This window comes from Diceros bicornis, chromosome 15, assembly GCF_020826845.1.
Source record: "Diceros bicornis minor isolate mBicDic1 chromosome 15, mDicBic1.mat.cur, whole genome shotgun sequence".
Taxonomy (NCBI): Eukaryota; Metazoa; Chordata; class Mammalia; order Perissodactyla; family Rhinocerotidae; genus Diceros; species Diceros bicornis.
The window spans coordinates 28,439,587-28,456,094 of NC_080754.1; positions in this window are offsets into that span (position 1 = coordinate 28,439,587).

Consider the following 16,508-nt stretch of genomic DNA (forward strand, 5'->3'; position numbering starts at 1 on the left):
CATGACCTCTTCCTCTAATATTAGCTCAAACATTATAATCTTTATGATCTTATCAAGATTAGCATTCTAACTGTTGCCCCCAACAATTGTTGGTCAGATTTCTCATTGTGATTTCCTGCTTTCTGGCTTAAAAATATTTTTTTTTCCCCAAACTGGGGTGACTAGAACAGGCCTGTCTGAGGTCTTTTAATCTTGCGGGGCCAGTAGGGGGTCCTTTCAGCCCACCTAACTTTAGACGGTGTTTTATGAAAACCTTTATGTTAACCTCATCCATGTCTGTTTTATTTATCCCATTTTTCTGTTTAATAACTAGCTAAAGATTTCCATCCTGCTGAGATGAGTCCTGTGACTCTTTCCTTTTCTGATTCCTCTTTGTTTTTCCCCCTTTTAATATTTGTCTTATTTACCCCACTGTCTTACTTACCTTAGTTTCCCTTAGAATACAAAAAATACCTTTAAAAATTTCCAACTTGCTGGGAAGAGTCCCTTTTTTTTTCTCTCAGCTTGCTTTTATTCTTCTGTTAACTTGTTTTTGTTGGGGGAAGAGGGAGAATCTCCCTCAGCCCTTTTCCTTAAGGTTCTTCTGGCTGGCCAAATAATCAACAAGACAGGTTAGCAGGAGAAAATAATACCAAGTTTAATAACATGTATACATGGGAGAAACTCAGAAATGAGCAACTCGTCCCTCTGTCTAAGCTGCTTCCTTAAGTATTGCAGCTAAAGGCGAGGAGCGTGTTGGGGGTGGGGAGTGGCCTGGGACTTCAGAGGGCAGGAGGACAATTCTTTTCGGGGTCATCTTTAGATAGTGTGGTCAGGGAGAGACAGAGTTTTTGATAAAATGGGCTTGGTGCCCCTCCCATTGTAACATCTATTTTACATTATCTTTATAGCCATCATGATAGAAGATCTGTTCCAGGAAGGAGCCACCATGTCAAATTCTTTAGGCAGTTAGTGGGGGAGGTCAAAGGAGATATGAAGCATGTCAATTCCATCTCTATGTCTTTCACATCATTTGATGCCTGAGAGAGCCATATTATGGGTTCCTGGGTTCGGGGTGGGTAGCGAGCCTCTGGTGTTACCTAGCAGCCAACAAGACACAAGGTCAATTTTATTCTTCTGAATTTGGGGCCCAGTATCAGAAAATAGCAACCTCAAAGAGTCATTGCCCTGTGTGAGTAGAGGTGTCTGAGGACAAGAAATGGTCACTGTGTTGGCTGTGTCATTAATCAGACTAACAATCCTGTAGATGGCACAGCAGAAGGTAAAATAACAAGCACTCAGCCTTTTCAGTTTTTTTAAGAAGTGAGGAATCTCCTATCATTCTCTTAATTCTCTTTTATCATTCTATTAATTTGCTTATAATTAAGATTACTCATTGAGGTTAAGTGAGATAATAAGTCTCTACCATGACCAGAATAGGCAGAAACTAAGTAATAAGTTTGTAGTGGCTCGGGATGAAAAGAGACTGTTCTACAAAGATCATTTCTCTTCCAAGCTACCAGGTCTTCCTGTCTATTATACCTACAGCATTAAAAAGTAATTTTAGTATATTTCAATATGTAGATAGTTTAAATGTGCATACATATATACAGTTGTATGATAACAAATGAAAATATCTAAAGGTTTCAACTTTAGTGTTTAAAATATATTCTCACCAGGTAGAAGACAGTATTCTTACTGCATGGATTTTGTGTGTGTGTGTATGTGAGGAAGATGAGCCCTGAGGTAACATCCATGCCAATCCTCCTCCTTTTGCTGAGGAGGACTGGCGCTGGGCTAACATTTGTGCCCATCCACCTCAATTGGATTTGGGAAGCCGCCACATATGGCCTGACAAGCAGTGCGTCGGTGCCCGCCCCGGATCCGAACCCGGGCCGCCAGCACCAGAGGGCGCGCACTTAAGCACTGCACCACGGGACCGGCCTTGAATTTTGACCTCTTAATTTGAATGTCATGAAGAAAAAATATGTTTCTGTAGACAGGAAAATAAAAGTAACAATAATTATGTGTCCATGAGGGACTTTTGCTCTCTGTTTTTAATCCAAGTAATTTCCTCAGAATGTTCCAATTCAATTACTCCCATTCAATATCAGCCTTTTTCAAAGCAAAGTAGGAACCTTGGAATTACATATTTTATCCAGGTTCGGGAAAAATACAATCGCTGTTGAAATTAAGGTGACTTTCAAAATGGACACTACACCTCAACACGCGGGAGCTGTGAAAATGTGTGCATTGGCTGCCTGTCGGCCAAGACTCCCGGTCGGTTGGTGGTAGCAGCTCTGAGGCTGACTAGTGGCACCTGACTCCCAGTTGGGGGAATCTTCCAAACACAGAGGGGTTCAGACGCTCAGTGGCTAAAACGAATGACAACTATCAGCTGCCGGTAAGAGAGAGGCCAGTTATTTTCTCACATAATAAGCAGCTCAGAGGGAGGGAGTCAAGGCTGGGGCAGTGACTCAACAAGGTCCTCACTGTTGTCTGTGTAGCTTGTGGAGGTGTTGGCTAACGGGTCAAAGGGGGCACCCCCGGCCAGCACATCTGGGTTCAAGACAGGAAGAAGGAACAGAGCTCTGCCAACTGTGTCCTTTCCCCCTTTTATCAGGAAGGCAAAAGCTTTTCTAGAAACCCTGAACAGACATCCACTCATATCTCATTGAGCAGAATTGTGTCATGAAACGCCTGGAAATGAGGAAGCCTGCAAAATTATTTTGCTGCCCCCTCCCCCAAAGTATAATTTCAGAATAGTACAAAAGAAAACCTGGAGACAGATGAGCAATGAGCACTGTTTGCTTCGATTAGTGCTTTGCCTGAAACGGAGATTGAAATCAACTTCTTCTCCCCAGGAGTTTCTCTAATCTCCTGCAGTGTGGAGGCCATCCTCAGAGGGCAGGACCTCTCCTTCCCCGGCACAGTTGAGGGTTGGGGGGTGGCTGTTGGAAGTGGCAGTCACAGGCTACAGAGCCCCTAGCCCAGACCTCTTCATCGTCTGTGATGCCACGCTGGGGCTTCTTGCCTTCCACCCTGGGCTGTGGCTTCTGAGCTCACTATGGCTTCAGCGGTCACTGGTGACATAGGGCTCTCGGAGGCAGTATCGGGTGGGGTCCTGTGGGCACCGGAGGTCCGGCCGCGCGGCTCTGGCAGGATGGCATGCCCCTCATGAAGGAGTCTCATTCCCCGCCTCAGGTCCCGCTTCCCTGGCTCGACCCGAGCCTGCTGGCTGCCTTCACTGGAGTCCTGCTGGTCTGTGTCAACGGACTCTTCTTCGGTTTCCCCTGAGTCTCCCACACAATCCGGCAGTTTTCTTACAGAGAGTCAGAAAGGAAAACAGATCATGAGAGTCCGGACAGGTGAAGTGCAGAAGAGGCATCAGGGAAGGGAGGATATTCTAGGCAGAGGGAACCCAATATGCAAAGGCACAGAGGCGTAGAGTGCTTGGTGCCTTTGGGAGCTATTGGTGGCTGGTGATAGTGGGTGGCATTTGGTGGAGCCGCTCTGAATCTGTGACTACTCTGGCTATTTAGAGCAGGCTTTGACGTCGGTGAGTCCTGACCAGGTGGACTGAGTCCCCCGAGAAGCTTGGGCCCCCCGGGATCAGGACTGAGTCCTACTCTGGTCTCAGTTGCAGATGGCTGGCCCAGAGTGGAGAGTGGTTCTTTCCCATTGTCACAGGCCTCCCATTGTTCTTCCTCACCTTCAGCAGTCTGGTTTTCCTGAACTTCTCAGACTCTGACATCTTGCATCAAGGTGTGCTCTCGGGCCCTAGGTTAAGGAGTTAGCACCCTAAAGGCTCCTCCATGCAGGGATGATTCCTAAAGTGCTCCTCCCCTCTCACCTCCGTGGGTCTCAAGACCCCGTCAACCCCTATCCCCTTTGCTTGGGCCCTGCTTCTGGTGCTTCATTTCCCAAGCCACCAAGATGTGAAAAAACTGCGGTCTGGAGGCTTTCCAATTGCTCTGGAGGGGACGGCAGGGCAGGCCAGGGAGAGAAGCCAGCTCTTGGCAACCACTCAGTTCTGTCTTCTTCCTTCCCACTGCACACACTGCTTACAGCATCAATCACAGTTCCAAAGGCCTGAGTCATCACAGACTCCTCTGGCTGGAAGTCTACCTTCCCTTGGATTGCCAGCCTCTCCGAGTTTGGTCAGCTTTCTCAGTGGGGACTAGGATTCCCCTGCCCCCGTCCTCCCCACCCTTCGTGGAGCCCAGTGATGCTGCAGGGCTGTCCCCCACTCCCGGCAGCAGCAGACTGATGAAGGGCTCCTGCTGCTGCACAATCCTCTTCCCATGCCAGGCTCCAACGAACAGGGCCCCAGGACGGTGCATGTGGAATGGGTGAACCACACAGCCTTCTGCCTGCAGTGGTGCCCACAGTGCTGCTTCCACCGCCTGCCGCGGGCCTACCCGTGCCCCTGGTGCAACATTTGTGTGGAGATGAACGCCCCTCTCATCGGCCCCCTTCCGGCCCCCACCCCACCTGCCCAGTACCGGGCCGGTTCAGGAGGCCCACTTGCACAGGGGACCAGCAGCAGGCCTCAAACCACTTCCGGGACTGCCAAGCCCAAGGGTGGCAGTAACTCCCAGCCAGTCTTCGTCACTCATGCAGCTCACTGCCTCCCTGCCTGCACCTGTCCTGGGAGGCTGGCCCCTGCCGACCCAAATACTCACACACCCAGGAGCATTCACATCTACGCTAAGCCTGGTCAGGCCAGGGGGAGAAAAGGCACCCCTGTCCTACCCCAGGGCTCGCTGACACTGGATGCCCAGGAGCCCCACACTGGCTGTAGGCCTGGCCCGGGGAGCTTTACCTGTCCTCCTCTGGTGTCCAGAACGCTGCCCCCTTCCCTCTGCCCAGGACTTAGAACACCACTGCAAGCGTGTCAACAACAGCATCGGTCAGTGCAACTTTGGCTTCTTCATGCTGCCCATCCTGTCCCTATGCCTCTCCTCGGGCGCCTTGCTGGTCACCTCCGTGGTCTTCCTGGTGCACACGACTCACCTGCCCTTCTGCATGGACAGGGTCATCCCATCACCGCCAGTCTGCTGGGCCCACTTGGGGAGCAGTGGGGAGGGCGGGGACAGCCGAGTGGCGGGGTGCCAGGGTCGGAGCGATTGGTGGGCGAGGTTAGAGAGAGAGAAGGGTGAGGAGGACCAGTCTGGACCAGGTGAGGATGGTAGGGTCGGGGAGATGGGTGGGGCTAGGAGGCACTGCGGTGAGTGGGCCATCTAGCCGGGTCTTGGATGGAGGACGCTGAGGGTGTCACCGAGACCAGTTCGGCAGGGTGGGGTGAGGTTTACCAGGAGTTGGAGGGTGGGGAGAGGATGGACTGGCTGGTCGTGGGCGGGTCCGTTAGGGCCGGAGTCGGGGTGAGGGGCGGGGCCGAGGAGGACCGTTGGGGGCGCAGCTCCTTAGCTCGAGGGCAGCATCATGGTGGCGGTACCCGCCACTGGCTCCCTGTGCCTCTCTTGGTGCTTCTGCTGATGAAGGCCAGGTCGGTGAGCGCCGCCCAGCGCTCCTACGAGGACAAGGTACGCGTGTCCCCGGGGGCGCCACGACAGCGGGCTCTGGGCGGTCACCTTGCGCCTCCAGAACCGCCACACTTTCCACTCTTTCTCCCCCACCCCTGTCCTCATGGCCTGACTTCCCTCGAAGGTGCCTCGTTAGCCCTTCAGACACAGATTCAGCTCAGATCTCACCTCCTCTAGGGGCTCGGGGGTCCCTCTCCCTCCCGGGTGCACTGCGTCGCGGGCCTAGTGAGTGCTATGCCGCGCGTGCATTATTTTGAGCGCTGGGCTTGGAGGTGAGTAAGGCTACATCCTGCGCTCCTGTTGATAAGGAACCTGAAGTCAGAATAACTCCCGCCCGACGCCCTGGAACACTGAGAGAGGGGCCTGCCCTGTGCTGTGCAGCGCAGACTCAGAGGGAATGGAGAGTTCAGAGAGGACCGCGGTTGTAGAGCGTTTGGGGGGCAGAAGGCAGAGGGGAGGGCATTGCAGGTGAGGGGCAGAGCTTGCAAAAAGGCAGTGAAGCCTGAAAGTCTGTGGAATGTTGATAGGATGGTGAGGAGACAGTTGTAATTGGAGCAGAAAGTGGATGGGAAATCAAGTGGACTGCTAGCGACTGGCCAGATGGAAAAGGCCCAGAAAGTCAGGTGGAGCATTAGTCTTGGTTTGGTGGAAACCTGGGAGCCAGGACAGGAGTGATTTTTTTTTTTTTAACATGGAGTAAAATTCACCCTTTTTTAGTGCCCAGTTATAGGCGTTTTGACAAAGGCATGCAGTTCTGCAACCATGTCCACAGTTAAGATTTAGAACAGTTCCATCACCCTCCAAAATTCTCTGAAGCCACTTTTGTAGTTGGTTTCTCCCCATACTTGCTGCCCCTGGCAACCACTGATTTGTCTTCTATCCCTCTTGTCTTTCCTTTTTCAGAGTCTCTTGTGAATGGAATCATAGGTTTTTGAGTCTGGTGTCTTGCACTTAGCATAATGCATTTGAGATTCCTCCATGTTGCTGCTGATAGGAGTTCTTTCTTCCTTTTTCTTGCTGTGTACTGTTCCATCGTATGGATGTACCACAGCCTGTTGATCCATTTGCCAATCGAAGGATATTTGGGTTGTTCCCGGTTTTTGGTGATCATAAAGAAAGTGGCTGTAAACATTCGTGTACAGGCATGTGAGCATAAGTTTTCATTTTTTTTAAGAGTGGCATTGCTGGGTTATAAGGTAACTGAATGTTTAACTTGATAAGAAATTGTCAAATCGTCTTCCAAAATGGTTGTACCCTCTTGCATTCCCATGAGTAATATATGAGAAATCCAGTTGCTTCTGCATCCTCACTAACATTTGGCACTGTCAGCTTTTCTTGGTTTCTGTTTTTCCATTTACCTAGTCTAATAAACGTTTACTGGTATCTCATTATGGTTTGAATTTGCATCTTCTTAATGACTAATGATGTTGAGCATCTTTTCATGTTCTCATTTGCCACCTGTATATCTTTGATTAAATGTCAGTTCCAACCTTTTGTCCGTTAAAAGTATTGTGTTGTTTTCTTAGTATTGAATTTAAAGAGTTCTTTCTATATTCTGGATTTAAATATATGATTTGCAAGTATTTTCCCCCAGGCTGTGGCTTGTCATCACACTTTTTCAGAGTGTCTTTCAAAGATGAGAAGTTTAAATTTTGATAAAGTGAATTTGCAGTTTTTTTCTTTTATGGATTGTGTTTTTGGTGTTGTAATTAAGAAATCTTTGCCTAACCCAAGGTCACTAAGATTTTCTCATCCGTTTTCTTCTAGAAGTTTTATAGTTTTAGATTTTCTGTTTTTGCCTCTGACTCATTTTGGGTTAATTTTTTTATATGATGCAAGGTGTGGGTCAAGATTTATTTTTTGCATGTTGGTTGTTCCAACACCATTTGTTGAAAAGACAATCCTTTTTCTATTGAGTTGCCTTTTCACATTCCTCAAGGATCAATTGACTCTATAGGTGTGTGTATTTCTGAACTCCCTGTTCTTTTGCCACTACCACACTGTCTTCATTGGTAGCTTTCTATTAAGTCTTGAAATCACAGAATGTGAGATTCCCACGTTGTTGTGTTTTTTCAAATTTCTTTTGGCTATCATAGTTCCTTTCACTTTCCATGTAAATTTTAGAATCAGCTTTTCCTACACTTCATGTTGATCTCATGAATCAAAATTTATTTATTTATTTATTTATTTATTTATTTATTTATTTATTTATTTTTTTTGTGAGGAAGATCAGCCCTGAGCTAACATCTGTGCTAATCTTCCTATTTTTGCTGAGGAAGACCAGCTCTGAGCTAACATCTATTGCCAATCCTCCTCCTTTTTTTTTCCCCAAAGCCCCAGCAGATAGTTGTATGTCATAGTTTCACATCCTTCTAGTTGCTGTATGTGGGATGCGGCCTCAGCATGGCTGGAGAAGCGGTGCGTCAGTGTGTGTCCAGAACCTGAACCCGGGCCTCCAGTAGTGGAGCGCGCGCACTTAACCGCTAAGCCACGGGGCTGGCCCAAAATTTATGTCTTTACATTTGACATTTTGATTGTCAATTTAGTCAAACAATTTTTTTTTTCCCTAGGAAGATTCACCCTGAGGTAGCATCCATGGTATCCTCCTCTATTTTGTGGTTTGTGGACCGCTAGCACAGTGTGGCCGTTAACAGAGTGGTGTAGGTCTGCGCCCGGGAACCTAACCCAAGCCACCAAAACCGAGCAGCCGAACTTAACCACTAGGCGATTAGGGCTGACCCTAATCAAACTCTTTTAGGCATTTAATTAAAATTTTGATTAGAACACTAGTTTCGCTTAAATCTTTAAACACTTTAAAGGACGCAGAACTCAAAATCTCACAATGGTTAGTGTTGGTTTTGGCCACAGTGGGACATTATGGAGCTGTCTTGACTGTTCCTCCTCCAGGGCTCCACTGCCCTCTGTGGGGTCCTGGTTCATTTTGATGGAGAACAGTGTTGAAGATCAATGTCTTTGTGACAGGGGCATGGGACACAGGAGAGCTGGTGGTGGGTGGAGGTCGTCACCACCATTTTGTAGCTAGGAGTCTTGAAGTCGGGGTGAGAGTCGGCGTGTGCTGGGGAGGAGGATGCAAGGGGGTGGTGGGTGGAGTGCAGGGGGGAGGAGAACCGGGTCAAGAGTGTCTAGGGGTGAAGTTGACCTTTGGGCTTGACCTTTACAGCACTGGGTGCTCAGGACTTTGAACCCGGATTTCCAAGGCCATGTGAGTTTGGTTGGGAATGTGATTGGGCCCCAAACCACTGCCCTTCCAGATAGTGAAATTCAGTGAATGCACAAGTTTAGAAAAAATGAGAGAGGGGAAAGCAGAGAAGTGGGGGGAGCGGGGTGTGGAGCTGTCTTTGAAGCAGCTTAATAGAACAAGGCAGATCTGAAAGCATATTTGGAAGGAGGCAGCAGGAGGATGTGTGTGGCCAAAGGAGGCAGAGACGGGGCAGATGCTGCCAATGGGGGTGCCAGGTGATGGAGGGATCCCCGAGATGGCAGGAGTTGGGGGTGCGGGGCCAGGGGTCGCTTGGAGAGAGCTCCTCGGAAGTGGGTTGGGGGAGGCCTTGGCTGACCCTTGCGGCTTCCCCGCCCTTGGGGTCTTGCTGCAGCCCTGGGCTGAGCTGACCGGCTCAGGGAGAGCAGTGGGGGCGGCCTGCCCAGTCCTGCTGGATCTGAGCTCCTCGTCCCACCCTCGCCCCCTCCAGTACCAATACCGACATGGACACAACCCTTTCGACCTTGGCTGTGCCAAAAATTGGTATTAGACACTTTGTGCAGCGCTGGGACCCAAGTGAGTTGGCAAACCAGAGGCCTGAGTGGTGGCCCTGGGGCTGGTGGGGTGGGGTGAAGCTGGGTCATCTCGCCTGGCCCCTTAGCAGAGCTCCCAGGCCCTTCCGCTCACTCTTCCTATTGTCTTGGAGTTTTCCCCAGGGCCTTGTGGGAGCCTCCCCTTCCTTGCCTCTGTTGGCTCATGCCCCAAGAAAAGGGGTAGAGGGCATGGCAGCCTGGATGAGACAGGCCCCAGCTCTCTGCAGGGACGGGCCCTTGGCCTTGTGCTCCACAAGCTGAGGGGAAAAAGGCGAGGGTGGCCACGACCCCTTCCATCTGGTGTGTTGATCCCCAGGTCAGGCTACAGAGAGTGGAGGCCTGACTGGGTGCCCATGCAGATCCTGCACATCCCGAAATGCCCCTCCACGCCCAGTCTCGAGCCCGCCTCTGGGTCTCTACCAACCAGGGCAGAGTCCCCAGCGGAGTGGTGAGGCTTCAGCCCTCCAGGAGATGAGGTGTCTCTCTGTGCTTGCATGTGTGTGTGTGTGTGTGTGTGTGTGTGTGTGTGTGTGTATGCAAGCGTGGGTGCTCTTTGTACTGGGAAAGGGCATGTGCAGATTAGGGAAAGCCTCCGCCATTGAGGGCTGGCCCTGAAGCAGGAGCACACAGAGCTCAAGGGCGGGGGATTATAGCCCTGAGGAGTGTTGGAAGTAGAGTCACAGGCCTCCAGAATACACCAGGGGTCCCTGGAGACACAAAGGGAAAAGACCACACCACTCACTTGCTGATTGGCTTTGGGCCAGTCACTTACCTTTTCTAGCCCTCAGTTTCCTTAGCTATTGGTGACAACTGAGACTAGTCCAGTGGTTTAAATTTTGGGAGGCGGATTCCTTTGCCTGCCTCCTACAGCTGCCCTGCTGCACTGTGTGTTGGGATCAAGGGAGTGGAGGGATGAGCTGGACTCTGGGGGCTGAGACAAAGACCCTGGGAGGGATAAGCCAGGGTCCAATACCGGCTGGCTCTGTGACCTTGCGCAAGACACTCAACATTTTCGTCATCCTTCAAATCGGAAAACCATAACAACCACAGTGAGGACTGGAGATGATGGAAGAGAAAACCCAGCAGTGCCTGGATGTCAGCCCAGGGAATGTACCGGCCTCCGCCCTGCAGCCCCGCTGTCTGCCTGCAGGGGGCGAGCGCTGCTTGGGAATTCGCCCTGCCTGGCCAGGTCCAGCCTGGCAGCACAGGAGGCTCTGGGGTGGGTTGGGGCTGGCCCTCAGGCTAGGAGTGGACCCTCCCTTGGCCTCATCACGGGGTGTTCCCCATCACAGTCCACCGTGCATCTTTCCTCCAAGCGGGTCTCACCCTGGACGCTCCCTCCTGTTTGGGAGTCAGATGCTGTTCTGGTCCTGTTCCTGGGGGTGGGGGTTCTAGACCCGGTGAGTCTGCAGACCTCTGGGTGGGGGGAGGGAGGAGGAGAGAACCACGTCAAACTGGGCTCCTCTAGTGTGCTGTGTGTGAGCTTGGGAATGGGAAATAACGGCACCTTCCTGGCAGGTGGTCAGAGGATGAAATGAGGTTGTACATGCAAACACCAGGTACACAGTAGGCACACAGTGAATGCAGCCGGTACCATTATGATTATTTTCTCCATCACACTGCTGACAGACCACCCTGTGTTCCTTTCTGAAGCAAGTTCTCAGAATTCCTGGGCCCCCAGACCACGAACTCAGAATCTCGGGGTGTGGGTGGGTGGGAATCTAAATCTGAATTTTTGTCCAGTGCCCGGTGTGATGCTGCCACCCTGATGTTTCCAAACTACTGTCTCAGGAGGGGAAGATGGGCACCAGCCACACTGCTTCCTGCCCCCCTTGTCTCCAGGGGAAATCGGGATATGGTGAGGGTGAGAAGGCAGGATGTGGCTGAAGGGCCAGATGAACAGCCCGGGGCCCGTGGAGGTGTGTGCGCCTGTGTGTGCATGCCCGAGCTTTTGTGTTGGGGCAGGAGCTCGTCCTTGGTTAGTGTCAGCACAGCCTGAGGAGGCGGGTGACCTCCAATGTAGGACATGGCTTCAGTGCCCTACAGGCTGAATCCCCTAGAGGCTGCCCTTTCCTCTTCCTCCCACCCTGACTGTGGTGGCCTCGGGCCCCTCTGTGTCTGGGCCTTGCGTCACCCCAGGCTCTGGCCCTGGCTCTTTGAGCTCCTGGGCAGCCTCGCCTAACCCCAGAGACTCCAGCTCTATCGTGTCCCCTTGCCCTGGTCCCAGCATCTCCCCAGTCCCAAGCTCCCTTGGGGTGCAGGCTTGTTCTCAGCTCTCATCATGCTTAACTCAGGGTTAACCAACGGTTCCGGGGAGGGGTGCAGGGTATTCATTGACATTCAAAAAGGCAGCCTTGGGAGGTTTGGGTCTTGCCGTCAATGACTTCATTGGCCACATTTACACTGCTTGGGGCCTGCATTTATTGAGTGAAGCTGAAGCAGCCTCCTCTGTCTGGGAAGCCCACAGTCCATGGTTAAGTGGCGAGGGGAGGGGGGCATGAGGCCTTTTGAGCCCCTGAGCCCAGGTGTGCATGTGGCGCACGAATCTGTGTGGGTCTCCCGTCTGTGTGTGTTCAGAGGGCACAGCTCAGCCCAGGCTGCCCAGCAGTGAGGAGAGGCTCTCAGGCCCACTCCCAAATGGGAGTCCTGGGGGTGGTCTGGGCCTGGGCCTCATAGGAGGAGGATCCAGGAACGTGGGCCAAGGCCTGGAGGGGCATATGCATGGAACGGGGTGAGTGTAGGAGTGGCGCCTGCTGGAGCCCCAGCTCTGCAGGAGGCTGGGAAGGCCAGGCCCCATTTTGCCAAATATATAATAATATAAAAAATTCCTATGCTGTTCCGGTAATACATACAGGATGTAAAATTGTAGGTAGACTAGAATCTGTACAAATGTTAAATAAAAGCATAGAGAAAGGAAGGGCCAGCCTTGTGAACTAGTTGCTAAGCTCTCTCTGCTTTCGTGGCCGGGGTTCGTGGTTGCAGATCCCAGGTGCAGACATACACCTTGCTCTTCAAGTCATGCTGTCGCAGCATCCCATGTGCAAAACAAAGAAAGATTGGCACAGATGTTAGCTCAGGGCCAATCTTCCTCACCAAAATAAATAAACAAAATAAATAAATAAATAAAATGAATCAGCACTCCCATTATCAGCAAAAGAAATTAAACTAAATAAATTGAAAATAAAAAAGAAAAAGGGAATTATACTATGATATTTATAGTTCCTGCCTCTGAGTGGTGGGATTACATATGAATTTTCCTCCTTTTACTTTGGTATTTTCATATTCAGTTTACTGAACAAAATTTATTTTTACAGTAGCAATGTTTACTTTTAAGAAAAATACAGGGGGCTGGCCTGGTGGGCCAGTGGTTAAGTTCAGTGCACTCTGCTTTGGTGGCCCGCGTTCAGTTCCAGGCGGAACCTACACCACTGGTCAGTGAGCGTGCTGTGGTGGTGAGCCACATCCAAAATACAGGAAGATTGGCAACAGATGTTAGCTCAGGGCGAATCTTCTTCAAGGAAAGAGAGGAAGATTGTCAACAGACAGTAGCTCAGGGCAAATCTTCATCAGCAAAAAAAAAAAAAAAAAAATTACAAACAAAAGATAAAGTCCAGATAGCTGGAAACCGAAATTTATTCAGTAGATTTCTAAAAGCCAATGTCCATTGTCAGGAGCGAGAGTCACTGCTGGAAGCCTTTCCTTGCCCGGCACCCCCCACGCCCTACTCAGCTCTCATCCTCATCAGATCACTGAGAGCTGAGAGCAGAAACCACCCTTTCCTGAGCCATCAAGGCCGAGCCTTTCCCAGTCCTCGCTGTCCTTGACTGCTCCCTCCTCCGTGAAAAGCCCCCTCCCCTTGACTCCCAGACCGCAGTCCTCCTGGTTCCCCCCTGGCCTCTGACCCCAGGTCTCCTCCACTGATTCCTCACCCTCTCACACACCCTGTGTTCTCCAAACTCTGTCAGGACAGCTCAGCTCTTCTCTGTTGATTGAGGTTTCCGATTTCCCTACCACTCCTTCAGACTCCCAGCAACCATGTGAGCTGTTTCCACCTCTAGGACTTTCCAGGTGGCTTCTGCCTGCTCAGCTTTTCTCCCTGAGCTGCGTGTGGCTGGCTCCTTCTCATCTCTGAGCTCTCTGCTTCAATGTCCCTGCTCAGCTAGCCTCCCCTCGGCCCTGTGTGACGTTGCCCCCACCATCCCTCCTCCCACCATGGTGTAGCTCCACGAAGGCAGGGACTCTTTGGGGCTTGTTCTCCATTCCACCATCCAACTGCCTGGAACAGAAACTGTCTGTGACTATTTCTTGAATGAAAGAAATGACCCCGTGACAATTGCTATTGTTGTCTCCATTGCATAGGCTTTTCCAGGCAACTAGGCTGAGAGAGATAAGCAACTTGCCCAGGGTCACAGCCTGGAAGTGAAGGAGCTGGATGGAAACCCAGGGGTCCTGACGCTAAGCCCGTTTTCTTCACCGTTACACACACTCACTCTTGGTGTGTGTTCACATGGATACGGGAGAGAGCGTGGAGTGACATAGACAATGAAATGCAGCCCTAAAGGGTTGTTTCAGTTGATGAAGGTGGGGATGGGCATGTCCTGACTGTTCAGTACAGAAGTGCTTCTGCATGCAGTGTCTTGTGAGTGCTGGCTTGGGTACTCGACTCTTTCTCATAGTCGCAGTATCTACAGGCTCCTGTGTGCACCTCCACAGCGCAGAAGCTGAGAGAGAGCAGGGCCTGAGCACCCATAGCCTGCCACCCCTCGCTCCATCACACTCATTTGTCTTCTTAGAAGATTGTCCCCCACCGTATTTGTCTGCATCATCTTAATAGATATTATGGGACAAAAGTGTTCTATCGCCTAAAGATCTGCCTTAGACAAAAGAAATGCCTTAAACAAAGTTAAACGTGTTTCTTTCCTGCAGAGCATACTGGACTTTTTAATCTGATTTACATTATTAATTTCCAAAAGGATGTCATAGACCACAGCTTGTACAAAACTTGTGTTTCTGCCGACTCTGTTTTCACGATGCGCTCCTCGGGATTCTTATTCCAGGAACACACTTTGGGACCTCATGGACAACCAGACCGTTATCAGTCCTGTCTCACGCTGTGTGCTGGGAGCCAAAGGGCCCTGGGAGGGAGGGAGGGACAGGCCAGAGCCATAGGGGCCACCGCTCCTTATCAATTGGCTACTGGCTCAGGGCCTGGTGCTCTCACTCGCCTGGGGTCCAGCTTTATCTGAGTCCTGCCTGACTGCGTGATCTTCTCTCCCTCTCCAGCTCTGCAGGCAGGCACTGAAGGGCAAGGAGGGGTGGGCAGGAGGGGGCCCTGAGGGAGGCGGCTCCCACTGGCCCTGTTGCCTGCTGGCCTTTCCCAGAGGACTCAGGCCACAGGTAGGTGGAGTGGCCGGTCTTCCCCTCTGGCTCTTTCCCTCTTGGAGCCTTTTGTGCCCACAAGTTCCCAGAATCTCTCTCAGAGTTCACCCCGGAGGAATTGGATCCTGTCTGCTGGCTGAGTTCCCTGGCTCCTGACTCCTCCCTGTCCCTAGGTGTGGTCCCTCCTGCCTCCCTCCCACAAATGCCTTTGGCCACCCCTTGCCCCTGGCCCACCCCCATCCTACTTCCCCCACTAAGGCGTCTTCTAGGGCAGTGGTAGGGACAGAGTTCTCAATCCTCCCTGCAAGACCTCCTGGACAGCAACCCTCCCTCCCCCAGAACCTGTCCGGAGCTCAGTCTCTGGTGCCCTGGCGATGGGAGAGTCAGGGCTGAGGCCTAGGCTGTGTTGGTGCTGTTGGCCTGGCGTGTGGAAGGGAGGACCAGCTGGAAAAGCCAGATGAGGCCTTTGTGGGTTTCCCAAAGCCCGGCCCACCACATGTAGATGACGGGCTTATCCAGCCACACAGCAGCGAAGGTTGCAGCAAATGCGAGGGAGGCTGTATTTCAGAGGCAGAGGTACTGAGTGAGATTTCTGAGCATTTTGACACATTTTGAAAAACTGACAATTTTGATAAGCCGATTATATGCTTATGAACTATTTTATTGACTGGTGATTTCTCTTCTCTCTCAGAATAGATTTAAACCTATCTGAGGCCAAAGAGTGTGACCCTAGGTTCCTGGCACAGGGCCTCACACATACTCAGTGCTCCTTAGAATTGGTTGCATGACTTCTAAAGTAATAAAATCATGGCAACAGCAACCGCTAATGTGTATTAAGCTTTTATGGACCACCAGGTGCTGTGTGAAATACAATATGTTCCTGATCTCATTTCAATCTTATAAACACTCTTATCAGGTAAATACTATCTTTATTCCCAATTTCCAGTTAAGGAAACTGAGTTTCAGAGAGGTTATGACATCAGATTGGATAGAAAGCTGTGGAGGTATGGAGAGAGCTGAAGGGACCTGCTATAGGGGCTCTGTTGAGGTTCGGGTGAAGATTTTTGATGGTAAGGAAAGGACTCCTAGAGGGTCAAGAGAGTGAATTCTGGGAAAGCAGAGGCGGCTCTTGCCCTGGCTGGGGAGTAGATGCGATCAGAGGAGCAGTTACTGCTGTGGTACCAAGAGGACTCCCTCCTCCTGTCCGCGAACACCTCCAAGTATCTCCCCAGGGTCAACAGAATCCTCTCCCTCTCTCAGCCTCCTCCTAAAGTACATGCTGGGGACAGGACAATGCAGGGAACCAGGAGTCTCAGGGGCCCCATTACCTCCTGCGGTGGGGATAAAGGCACAACAAAGAATCAAGGGCACTGAGCCCCAGAGGGTCCATCACCTTGGCAGCCCTGACAAAGACACAGGCTGGCTCAGCTTCCTCAAACTATGTGCACAGAGCGCTCCCTGGGTCGTTCATCTCTAGCCAGCGAGAGGCCTTGAGCTTAATGGGCCAAAGCCCTGAACCTTAGCCTTCTCCAGAGCCGATAACAGGGTGCTGAGGGTGTTCTCCATAACTTCTTCAGGACAGCGTTGGGGGTGGGGGAGGCAAGAGAGGGGAGTTGAAGAGCAGGAGGGAGTCGGGAAGGGAGGCGGCTGGGCTGACACTCAGTGCTCCCACAGCTGGGTTGTAGGGGCTGTGAGGTCCAGGGGAGACTGGCGAATTCTCAAGATGGCTGAGGATGGCGGGAGGAATGGCAGGGTGTGGGTGAGGGGGAGGACTTTAGCTGTGACGGGGTA